Source organism: Pleurodeles waltl, chromosome 8, assembly GCF_031143425.1.
Source record: "Pleurodeles waltl isolate 20211129_DDA chromosome 8, aPleWal1.hap1.20221129, whole genome shotgun sequence".
NCBI classification, from domain to species: domain Eukaryota; kingdom Metazoa; phylum Chordata; class Amphibia; order Caudata; family Salamandridae; genus Pleurodeles; species Pleurodeles waltl.
This window is the reverse complement of record NC_090447.1, coordinates 910,383,389-910,396,554: the sequence shown is the minus strand read 5'-3', so window position 1 is coordinate 910,396,554 and position 13,166 is coordinate 910,383,389.

The following is a 13,166-nucleotide window of genomic DNA, read 5'->3' as shown; positions in this document are numbered from 1 at the left end:
ACATTTGGCCTCCTGAAGGCCATGTTTCATTGCCTCCATCTAACAGATGGATCCCTGTGCTACTCACCCGAGAAGGTGTGCCAGATCGTTGTGGCATGGTGTATGTTGTACAACCTTGTCTTACATCACCAGGTGCCTTTTTTGCAGGAGGATGAGGCTGGAGATGGGCGTGTGGCAGCAGTGGACCCTGTGGACAGTTAAGATGAGAAGTCAGAGGATGAGGCAACAGAAGTGCTATTATAAGACAGTATTTCCAATGACACACAGGTAAGACAATGTAATTGCACTTTACATTGACAGTTTTGTATTTGACAATGTCACTGGCAGGCTTGACTTTCCAACTTCTATGGCCACTAAACTGTACCCTTTGGCATCCCTGTTTTCAGATATTTGTGTCCCACTGTTGCTCCTGCTATGTTGACTGCAGTCAACCACAGGTCATTCCTATGTATACAACGCTGTACAGTTATATTGCAATGTTTAAAGCTTGTTAAACAAATACATGATTAAATGTTTTGACAGACTCCATACTTCTATTATTCAAATGGTGTTTATTTTAGTCCTAATGATTAGAGGGTGATGTTCAATGGGCTGGGGTGATGATGGAGGAAAGTCCAGGATAGAGTCTAGTCCATTTGTATCACAGGTGCATTGTCCAAGGGGGCATAGGAAGTGGAGCAATGGCAGTTCAGGGTGGACAGGGTGACAGAGTGCGACACAAGGGTGACATTCAGGAGAGTCTTATTTCCTGGCGGGGGTCTTGGCAATGTCCTCAGGCTTCTGCCTGGATCGCAGGGACCATTTGCGGGGTGGTTCTCCTTCTGCAGGGGGTGGGGTGCTGGTGGCCTGTTGTTCCTGTGGCGGGGCCTCCTGTCCACTAGTGGCAGCGGAGGTGGAAGGCTGTTCATCAGTTTGGCTAGTGTCAGGGGCCCAGTGGTGTGCCACTACCTCCCTCATGTTGTTGGCCATGTCTGCCAGTACCCCTGCAATGGTGACCAGGGTGGTGTGGATGTCCTTCAAGTCCTCCCTGATCCCCAGGTACTCTCCCTCCTGCAGCTGCTGGGTCTCCTGCAACTTGTCCAGTATCTGGCCCATCGACTCCTGGGAATGGTGGTAGGCTCCCAGGATGTTGGTGAGTGCCTCATGGAGAGTCGGTTCCCTGGGTCTGTCCTCCCCCTGTCGCACAGCAGTCCTCCCAGCTTCCCTGTTACCCTGTGCCTCTCTCCCTTGAACCTTGTGCCCACCGCCATTGACCCCAGGACCCAGATCGTCCTGTGTTTGTGGGTGACCTGGGGACCCTGTAGTGGTGGACACACTGCTGATTGACGTGTCCTGGGGACAGAGGCATGGGCCCACTGGGTGGGTACTGTGGTGTTGTTTCCGTAGGGAGGAGGCTCTTTGGTGGTGCCTGGGTAACCGACTCTCCGGAGCTCCCTGATGGGCCAGGTTGGTCATCCAGATCCAGGCATCCAGAGCTGCTGTCATCACTGTGTGCCTCTTCTTGGGGTGGACTGGAAGTTGCTTGCACATCTTCTCCGGTGACATTGGGTGGGGGACCTGTGTGGTTATAAATGCAGTGTTATTGTTTCTGTGTGTGTCATCTTGTGCATGGGTGTGTTGCCCTGTATGGTTGTTTTTGCCCTGGCATCTTTGCCTTGTGTGAGTAATGAGTTTGTGGGCTAGGTGATTCTCTCTAATGTGCATGCTTTAGTGATGGATGTCCATGCAGGTCTGTGATGGGGTCCGTGCATTGGTGTTACATCTGGTGTGTGTGTGAGGTAGTGGAGTGATGGGTAGTGTGGGTTAAGGTAGGGATATGTGATGGCATGCAGGTAGGGTGAGTAATAGTAATAGAGATTTGACTTACCAGAGTCCAGGTCTCCTCCTACTCCTGCCAGGCCCTCAGGATGCATGATTGCCAAGAGTTGCTCCTCCCATGTTGTTAGTTGTGGGGGAGGAAGTGGTGGTCCATCGGCCAGTCCTCTGTACAGCTATTTGGTGTTTTGCTGCTGTGGAACGCACCTTCCCCTGTAGGTCGTTCCACCTCTTCCTGATGTTATCCCATGTTCTGGGGTGCTGCCCCACGGTATTGACCCTATCCATGATCCTCTGCCATAGCTCCATCTTACTTGCAATAGACGTCTGCAGCACCAATGATCCGAATAGCTGTGGCTCTACCCAGATGATTTCCTCCACCATATGTCTGTGTGTCAGGTGTGTGTTATTCAAATTGTCCAGTGTGGTGTTGTTTTGTTAGTGTGTGTGTATTTTGAGCGCAGCAGTATGTAGCGCCAATAGTTTAGCACCATTGAATGTCCGCCGCTGTGATTCATGGGTCATAATGCTGTGGGCATAGTTCTGTTGGCTTAACAGTGTGGGTTTTGGTACTGCCAGTTTATCACTGACCTTTGGGCTAGCGGACTTGTTTGTGTGGCTGTATAGTGACAGATTGCTATGTGTGGGTCATAATATGGGTGGTAGTAATCTGCTGTGGCGGCGGTATGTTGGCGGCAGTGATAGACAGACATGTCCCTAACTCTCTATCATGTGAATTGGTATTGAATGACACCTAAGCAGAAACACTGAAGACTACAACAATGTGCTGGTTGCCATTCTACAATTAAATATTTGGAGATGTATAATACAGGCGTCTTGTGTCATGTGTATGTCAAAATCCCAATCAAAATGTATACTGTTTGTCCAGTACATGTGTGATGACCATAACCGAGGTATAACATTGGAGAGGTACATTTTGGTATAATAGTTGTCATACATGAAAGTTGTATATGGTTGATACGTCACACTTATACTGGATCTGTGATTAAATGGTATTTCTTGATGAGTGAACAACAAAATGAGTGAATTGAAACAGAAATGAAATAAAAGTTAACAGTGAAGGGTTCAGTCAATGTGGATGAAATCATCAAGGTAGCTGCTGCACCATTTGGAAACACAAGTCCAGTGTCCTTGCACCATAGGAACATGGAGTTAGATATCAGTGCTGTCAACAGGGTGTATCAGTGAGACACAAGGGGAACCACTCAGTAGAGGTTCACTTCCTAGCAGTGGGAATAGTCTTGGCTTCTGCTCCTCGTGGGTGTCTGGATGGACATCCACATTTGCAGGGGGTTCTTCTGCTACAGAGGGTGGGGTGTCTGTGACATTCTGTTCCCCTGGCAGGGCCTCAATGTTGAGGGGCCTGATGTCTCATGGGTAGTGGAAAAGGCCTGATGTTGGGTGCCAAAGCTACTCAAGGTAGTGTTGATGTCACTCAGCACCCCAACAATGGAAGCCAGAGTAGCCTGCCACTGCTGCATGGTTTCCTGGTGGTTGTCCCTCTGCAGCTGTCTCATCTCCCCATCATGGTCGGTACCTGGCCCATCATGCCATATTAATTTTGGTAGGCTCCCAAGACTTGGGAGATGGTATCCTGGTCAGTTGTGTCCATTGGAGCTCCCATCCTCTGGCCCACACCATCCCTACCACGTACCCTACAACCATGTACCTGTGACCCCGGCACAGTGTGCCCACTCCCACTGGTGGCAGGACCATCATTGTCAAGGGTGACATGAGGAAACTTAGGTACCTGTACTGCTGGCATACAATTGAAGAGACTGTCCTTGGGACACAGGTTTGGGGGTGAATGGTTGCCTGTGATGTAGGTGCAACAGGGCTGGGAGAAGTCATTGTGGGAATGGTGAGGCTGACAGTTGTTGACTGACCAGGTGTTCCGGATGGGCAAGATTCCTCCTCAGTGTCCAAACATCCAGGGCTGTTTTCCTCACTGGGGCCTTCACTCAGAGGGGCAGTGTCTGTCTCTGCTATCCTCTCCATGTTGGGGATGGCACAGTTACCTGTAGGAGAAGTGGACCATGCAATTGATGTAAGTGATGTAACAAGTGAAGTATAAATTAGATAACTAAACATGGTATATAAGATGCACGCACTGCCTTTACATGATCCCCTGACATGAAAATGACAGCTGCTACTTAATCTGGGTTGGTGCAATGCGGGACACAGAGATTTGCAATTGCCTACAGCATGCTCCTTGCTCTTGGTGTATGTTACCCTCATATCTTGTCTGAGTGAAGACATGACAATGTACATTTCTCTCCAAATGAATGGCATAATGGAGCCAACAACAATGCACAATGGTGTCAGAGCTGGCATACAAAATTGGTGTTACATTTTGCCCTGGGCCTCTGCCTGGATGTACTGCAAGTGTGTCCAGTTTGCTATTTAGGTGATCCCCCAGGTGAGTATATGACATTATTAGGGATGTTTTCTCTGCGTCCAGTTTGGTATGGGACACAGCTGTAGCTGTGATTTGCTCATAATGACACTGGTAGTGGGCCATTGGATAGCTGTCATTGTCATGAACTGTTGAATGGTGGACCGTTCAGGTTGGTTTCCTTTGATTGTTAGTTTTGCATGCAAAACAGTTAGGGGCATATTTATACTCTGTTTGCGCCGGAATTGCGTCGTTTTTTTTTACGCAAATCCGACGCAAAGCTAACTCCATATTTATACTTTGGCGTTAGACCCGTCTAGCGCCAAAGATCTTGGAGTTTGCATCATTTTTTAGCGTGGACACCTACCTTGCGTTAATGATATGCAAGGTAGGCGTTCCCTTCTAAAAAATGACTCCAAGGCATGTGCGCCTTATTAAAACTCCCGTGCAAAAATGACGCACGGGAGTGGGCGGGTCAGAAAAAATGACGTCCAGCCGCTTTTGTGTCATTTTTTAACGCCTGGTCAGGGCAGGCGTTAAGGGACCTGTGGGCTCGGAAGGAGCCCAGAGGTGCCCTCCCATGCCCCCAGGGACACCCCCTGCCACCCTTGCCCACCCCAGGAGGACGCCCAAGGATGGAGGGACCCATCCCAGGGAACTTAAGGTAAGTTCAGGTAAGTATTATTATTTTTTTTTTTTTGTGGCATAGGGGGGCCTGATTTGTGCCCCCCTACATGCCACTATGCCCAAAGACCATGCCCAGGGGACATAAGTCCCCTGGTCATGGCCATTGGGCAAGGGGGAATGACTCCTGTCTTTGCTAAGACAGGAGTCATTTCAATGGGGGTTGGGAGTAAAAAAAAACGGCGCAAATCAGATTGAGGCCAATATTTTGCCTCAGACCTGACTTGCCCCATTTTGTTATGCCCAAGCTCCAATTTCCCCTACGCCGGCGCTGCTTGGTGTGGGTCATTTTTTTTGACGCACACCAGTCCGCAGCGCCGGCTAACGTCATTCAATAAATAAGGCGCCCGCATGGCGCTTTGGAATGGCGTTAAATTTTTTGACGCACAACTGCGTTTGCGCAGTTGTGCGTCAAAAAGTATAAATATGGCCCTTAATATTTAGTGCACAGTTTTTGTTAATGTTGGAACAGTGCCTTCTGGGAGTTGTAGTGCTGTCAGTTCTCAGGACTCCACATGCCCTTCCCAAACACTGTGGTCCAAGATGAGTTTACTTGACATGTGGCTTGACAGTGAGGCGTATTTGGAGATTTGGACAGGGGTAGTGGGTAGTTTGGTCATTGGGGTGAGGAAAGGTGATGAGAGAGCATGCAAGACAAAACTGTTTGGTGACATGAGTGTTGTTGTTACTTACCCGTCTCCACTCCCCTAGGTTTTCCTGTCAGGCCCTCAGGATGCAGGACATCCAAGACCTTATCCTCCCATGGTGTGAACTGTGAGGGAGGAGGTGGGGTCCCACCGCCAGTCCTGAGAACCGCCAGCTGGTGCCAGGGTGAAATAGAATGAACCTTCCCCCGAGGTCGTTCTACCTCCTCCTGATGTCCTCTCTTGTGCATGGGTAACTACCTACTGCATTCACTCTATTGACTATCCTTTGTCAGAAATCTATTTTCATGGCTAATTATGTTTGCTTGACCTGTGCTCAGAATTGATATGGTTCTACCCTGACAGTTTTATGCACCATGACCCTCAACTCATCATCAGTGAAACTTGGATTTTTGTGTGGGGACATGGTAGTTGTGGTAAAGACAATGAGGTAGTGAATAAAAGAATGAGAAATGTTTGTGATGAGGTGTGGGTGCCGTGATATGAATGGGCGACCGTTGTTGTGTATTGTGTGGTTTCGTAAATTGTGTGTTGTTTATGTTATGCAAATGTGGGATGTATGCTGAGTATAATGTGTAGGGGTTCCTATTGTTTGCTTAGCTAGTTTTATTTTGGCTATTCTCTGGCTGTGAGTGGCATTCTGGTTGCAAAGGATTGAGGGTTGTGTGGGGTGCGTTTTACAGTGCAGTGTGTAGGTGTTTTGGTTATGTGAATGTGTGTCAGGTGCGGGGTATTCAAATTATCCAATGTGGTGTAGTGTTCTGACTGATGTGAGTTCAGACTGTCGGGGATCACACCGCCAATGGTTTTCCGCCATGGAAAAAACATTCTTGTGATTTGTGGATTGTAATCAGATCAGTAGATTTTTGTTGGGCTGGCAGTGCTGGTGGTCTAACCAACTTTTTTTTGACCGGCAGTGTCCTGACAGTTACGGGAAATTACCTGTTTTTTGGCAGTCTGAGCTGTGTTTCTTCATGCGTCAGTTGGATGGATTGGTCTTTTAAGCCAACGCAACTGCAGCTGTCTTACTGTCAGACCACCAAAGTTGTATTGAGGCCTATGTCATATCACATCAATTTTACTCCTTCTCGGGTGAAAATTCTATCTCAGAAACACAGGAACAATGCAAATGAATAGTGTTAGGGGTTGTTCATTGCACTTGTGTTTTTTGCCCTATTTTTTAATATTAAATGCCAGATTACTATGTAGCATATTTTTCCTGAAAGTTCTGTAATAATACAAAAGAAAATTACGTGAATGTCTAACACCCCTACCCTAACTTTCTTTTCTGTTATAAATGTGCCTACTCCCAGTGAAGATATTCTGGTACCGGAAGCTGAGTTTGCTCCAAACCAAAATTTCTTCAGGTTGCATTTTCTAAAAAAAAAAGTGAGAACAATCTGAGGGCCTATAGGGCATTAGGTCCTAACGGAAGGGTAAGCGGGAGTTGAAGAAGATTGGACCCTGTTCTTCTAAGATTTTAGCCTTTCCCTGTTTGGGTTTTTTCAACAAGTGTTTATTTTTCGATTTAATGGAAAAGTGTTAGAATATTGTATGATTTGGTTTAGCAGGAAAGGATCACACTGAAATGTCCTGATAAAAACTTTTAAATAAATTGAAACCCCTGTATACTCTTCAGAACAGGGCCCAGGACAGGATCATTCCTTTCTAATCAGTTGCAATACTGTTACATAGTGTGATGTGTCAAACATTGCCATGTGTATTTTTTGTCCTTTTATGAAAATCTCCTAAAAATTTAAAATTATTACATAGCAAATTGCATGGATTTATATCTTGGCAGCACTTTTCAGAAATACCAAAAATAACATATTCAAATCATGGAATGTGCTTAATAAAATCACAAATCCCATTCAATAATTTTCGATGGAAAACTTGTAAACAAATTTCATTAATAGGTGTAAGAAGTGCAAATAGTTAGCCTTTGTTCAAACTGAGATAACAATAACTCATCTACCAGTCTCAAAATCATCGTTTGCATGTAAAACAATCCACGCAAATGGTCCTGACTTGTGTCTTCATAAATTGAGTTGTAACATATAGTGATAGACGCTGTATCCAGTGCTTAATTAGTGTTTGTTGTTTTCGGTGCAGAGCACCAGCACTTATAATTGAAGGCTGGCACTTATCTATGTGTCTCAAGCATTTACTGTGAGCAAAAGAGACATATGGGGAAGACGGAAGAAGAGAGAAGCGATAAGGCGTCACAATGGAAGAAAGCAGAAAGATGCCAGAGTAAGCTGAAGGGGCAGGGAGTGGCTTTAAATGGATTAAAGAGGCCCGAGATGGCTTCAGGATTATGCTGCCTCAATATTCCATGTTCACACATTTAGGGCCATATTTATACTTTTCGACGCACAACTGCGCCAACGCAATTGTGCGTCAAAAAATCTAACGCCGGCTAACGCCATTCTGAAGCGCCATGCGGGCACCGTATTTATTCAATGACGTTAGCCGGCGTGAGCCGGCGGAGCTGCCTGGTGTGCGTGAAAAAAAATGACATACAGCAGGCAGCGCCGGCGTAGGGGAATATGGAGCTTGGGTGCCAAAAAATGGGGCAAGTCAGGCTGAGGCAAACTTTTCGCCTCAACACGATTTGCGCCATTTTTTTAAAACTCCCAACCCCCATTGAAATGACTCCTGTCTCAGCAAAGACAGGAGTCATGCCCCCTTGCCCAATGGCCATGCCCAGGGGACTTCTGTCTCCTGGGCATGGTCATTGGGCATAGTGGCATGTAGGGGGGCACAAATCAGGCCCCCCTATGCAACAAAAAAAAAAAAAATTACTTACCTGAACTTACCTTATGTTCCCTGGGATGGGTCCCTCCATCCTTATAGGCGTCCTCCTGGGGTGGGCAAGGGTGACAAGGGGGGTCACTGGGGGCATGGGAGGGCACCTCTGGGCTCCTTCCGAGCCCAGAGGTCCCTTAATGCCTGCCCTGACCAGGCGCTAAAAAACGACGCAAAAGCAGCTGGACGTCATTTTTTTGGACCCGTGTATGTCAAAATCCCAATCAAAATGTATACTGTTTGTCCAGTACATGTGTGATGACCATAACCGAGGTATAACATTGGAGAGGTACATTTTGGTATAATAGTTGTCATACATGAAAGTTGTATATGGTTGATACGTCACACTTATACTGGATCTGTGATTAAATGGTATTTCTTGATGAGTGAACAACAAAATGAGTGAATTGAAACAGAAATGAAATAAAAGTTAACAGTGAAGGGTTCAGTCAATGTGGATGAAATCATCAAGGTAGCTGCTGCACCATTTGGAAACACAAGTCCAGTGTCCTTGCACCATAGGAACATGGAGTTAGATATCAGTGCTGTCAACAGGGTGTATCAGTGAGACACAAGGGGAACCACTCAGTAGAGGTTCACTTCCTAGCAGTGGGAATAGTCTTGGCTTCTGCTCCTCGTGGGTGTCTGGATGGACATCCACATTTGCAGGGGGTTCTTCTGCTACAGAGGGTGGGGTGTCTGTGACATTCTGTTCCCCTGGCAGGGCCTCAATGTTGAGGGGCCTGATGTCTCATGGGTAGTGGAAAAGGCCTGATGTTGGGTGCCAAAGCTACTCAAGGTAGTGTTGATGTCACTCAGCACCCCAACAATGGAAGCCAGAGTAGCCTGCCACTGCTGCATGGTTTCCTGGTCGTTGTCCCTCTGCAGCTGTCTCATCTCCCCCATCATGGTCAGTACCTGGCCCATCATGCCATATTAATTTTGGTAGGCTCCCAAGACTTGGGAGATGGTATCCTGGTCAGTTGTGTCCATTGGAGCTCCCATCCTCTGGCCCACACCATCCCTACCACGTACCCTACAACCATGTACCTGTGACCCCGGCACAGTGTGCCCACTCCCACTGGTGGCAGGACCATCATTGTCAAGGGTGACATGAGGAAACTTAGGTACCTGTACTGCTGGCACACAATTGAAGAGACTGTCCTTGGGACACAGGTTTGGGGGTGAATGGTTGCCTGTGATGTAGGTGCAACAGGGCTGGGAGAAGTCATTGTGGGAATGGTGAGGCTGACAGTTGTTGACTGACCAGGTGTTCCGGATGGGCAAGATTCCTCCTCATTGTCCAAACATCCAGGGCTGTTTTCCTCACTGGGGCCTTCACTCAGAGGGGCAGTGTCTGTCTCTGCTATCCTCTCCATGTTGGGGATGGCACAGTTACCTGTAGGAGAAGTGGACCATGCAATTGATGTAAGTGATGTAACAAGTGAAGTATAAATTAGATAACTAAACATGGTATATAAGATGCACGCACTGCCTTTACATGATCCCCTGACATGAAAATGACAGCTGCTACTTAATCTGGGTTGGTGCAATGCGGGACACAGAGATTTGCAATTGCCTACAGCATGCTCCTTGCTCTTGGTGTATGTTACCCTCATATCTTGTCTGAGTGAAGACATGACAATGTACATTTCTCTCCAAATGAATGGCATAATGGAGCCAACAACAATGCACAATGGTGTCAGAGCTGGCATACAAAATTGGTGTTACATTTTGCCCTGGGCCTCTGCCTGGATGTACTGCAAGTGTGTCCAGTTTGCTATTTAGGTGATCCCCCAGGTGAGTATATGACATTATTAGGGATGTTTTCTCTGCGTCCAGTTTGGTATGGGACACAGCTGTAGCTGTGATTTGCTCATAATGACACTGGTAGTGGGCCATTGGATAGCTGTCATTGTCATGAACTGTTGAATGGTGGACCGTTCAGGTTGGTTTCCTTTGATTGTTAGTTTTGCATGCAAAACAGTTAGGGGCATATTTATACTCTGTTTGCGCCGGAATTGCGTCGGTTTTTTTTACGCAAATCCGACGCAAAGCTAACTCCATATTTATACTTTGGCGTTAGACCCGTCTAGCGCCAAAGATCTTGGAGTTTGCATCATTTTTTAGCGTGGACACCTACCTTGCGTTAATGATATGCAAGGTAGGCGTTCCCTTCTAAAAAATGACTCCAAGGCAGGTGCGCCTTATTAAAACTCCCGTGCAAAAATGACGCACGGGAGTGGGCGGGTCAGAAAAAATGACGTCCAGCCGCTTTTGTGTCATTTTTTAACGCCTGGTCAGGGCAGGCGTTAAGGGACCTGTGGGCTCGGAAGGAGCCCAGAGGTGCCCTCCCATGCCCCCAGGGACACCCCCTGCCACCCTTGCCCACCCCAGGAGGACGCCCAAGGATGGAGGGACCCATCCCAGGGAACTTAAGGTAAGTTCAGGTAAGTATTATTTTTTTTTTTTTGTGGCATAGGGGGGCCTGATTTGTGCCCCCCTACATGCCACTATGCCCAAAGACCATGCCCAGGGGACATAAGTCCCCTGGTCATGGCCATTGGGCAAGGGGGAATGACTCCTGTCTTTGCTAAGACAGGAGTCATTTCAATGGGGGTTGGGAGTAAAAAAAAACGGCGCAAATCGGATTGAGGCCAATATTTTGCCTCAGACCTGACTTGCCCCATTTTGTTATGCCCAAGCTCCATTTTCCCCTACGCCGGCGCTGCTTGGTGTGGGTCATTTTTTTTGACGCACACCAGTCCGCAGCGCCGGCTAACGTCATTCAATAAATAAGGCGCCCGCATGGCGCTTTGGAATGGCGTTAAATTTTTTGACGCACAACTGCGTTTGCGCAGTTGTGCGTCAAAAAGTATAAATATGGCCCTTAATATTTAGTGCACAGTTTTTGTTAATGTTGGAACAGTGCCTTCTGGGAGTTGTAGTGCTGTCAGTTCTCAGGACTCCACATGCCCTTCCCAAACACTGTGGTCCAAGATGAGTTTACTTGACATGTGGCTTGACAGTGAGGCGTATTTGGAGATTTGGACAGGGGTTGTGGGTAGTTTGGTCATTGGGGTGAGGAAAGGTGATGAGAGAGCATGCAAGACAAAACTGTTTGGTGACATGAGTGTTGTTGTTACTTACCCGTCTCCACTCCCCTAGGTTTTCCTGTCAGGCCCTCAGGATGCAGGACATCCAAGACCTTATCCTCCCATGGTGTGAACTGTGAGGGAGGAGGTGGGGTCCCACCGCCAGTCCTGAGAACCGCCAGCTGGTGCCAGGGTGAAATAGAATGAACCTTCCCCCGAGGTCGTTCTACCTCCTCCTGATGTCCTCTCTTGTGCATGGGTAACTACCTACTGCATTCACTCTATTGACTATCCTTTGTCAGAAATCTATTTTCATGGCTAATTATGTTTGCTTGACCTGTGCTCAGAATTGATATGGTTCTACCCTGACAGTTTTATGCACCATGACCCTCAACTCATCATCAGTGAAACTTGGATGTTTGTGTGGGGACATGGTAGTTGTGGTAAAGACAATGAGGTAGTGAATAAAAGAATGAGAAATGTTTGTGATGAGGTGTGGGTGCCGTGATATGAATGGGCGACCGTTGTTGTGTATTGTGTGGTTTCGTAAATTGTGTGTTGTTTATGTTATGCAAATGTGGGATGTATGCTGAGTATAATGTGTAGGGGTTCCTATTGTTTGCTTAGCTAGTTTTATTTTGGCTATTCTCTGGCTGTGAGTGGCATTCTGGTTGCAAAGGATTGAGGGTTGTGTGGGGTGCGTTTTACAGTGCAGTGTGTAGGTGTTTTGGTTATGTGAATGTGTGTCAGGTGCGGGGTATTCAAATTATCCAATGTGGTGTAGTGTTCTGACTGATGTGAGTTCAGACTGTCGGGGATCACACCGCCAATGGTTTTCCGCCATGGAAAAACCATTCTTGTGATTTGTGGATTGTAATCAGATCAGTAGATTTTTGTTGGGCTGGCAGTGCTGGTGGTCTAACCAACTTTTTTTTGACCGGCAGTGTCCTGACAGTTACGGGAAATTACCTGTTTTTTGGCAGTCTGAGCTGTGTTTCTTCATGCGTCAGTTGGATGGATTGGTCTTTTAAGCCAACGCAACTGCAGCTGTCTTACTGTCAGACCACCAAAGTTGTATTGAGGCCTATGTCATATCACATCAATTTTACTCCTTCTCGGGTGAAAATTCTATCTCAGAAACACAGGAACAATGCAAATGAATAGTGTTAGGGGTTGTTCATTGCACTTGTGTTTTTTGCCCTATTTTTTAATATTAAATGCCAGATTACTATGTAGCATATTTTTCCTGAAAGTTCTGTAATAATACAAAAGAAAATTACGTGAATGTCTAACACCCCTACCCTAACTTTCTTTTCTGTTATAAATGTGCCTACTCCCAGTGAAGATATTCTGGTACCGGAAGCTGAGTTTGCTCCAAACCAAAATTTCTTCAGGTTGCATTTTCTAAAAAAAAAAGTGAGAACAATCTGATGGCCTATAGGGCATTAGGTCCTAACGGAAGGGTAAGCGGGAGTTGAAGAAGATTGGACCCTGTTCTTCTAAGATTTTAGCCTTTACCTGTTTGGGTTTTTTCAACAAGTGTTTATTTTTCGATTTAATGGAAAAGTGTTAGAATATTGTATGATTTGGTTTAGCAGGAAAGGATCACACTGAAATGTCCTGATAAAAACTTTTAAATAAATTGAAACCCCTGTATACTCTTCAGAACAGGATCATTCCTTT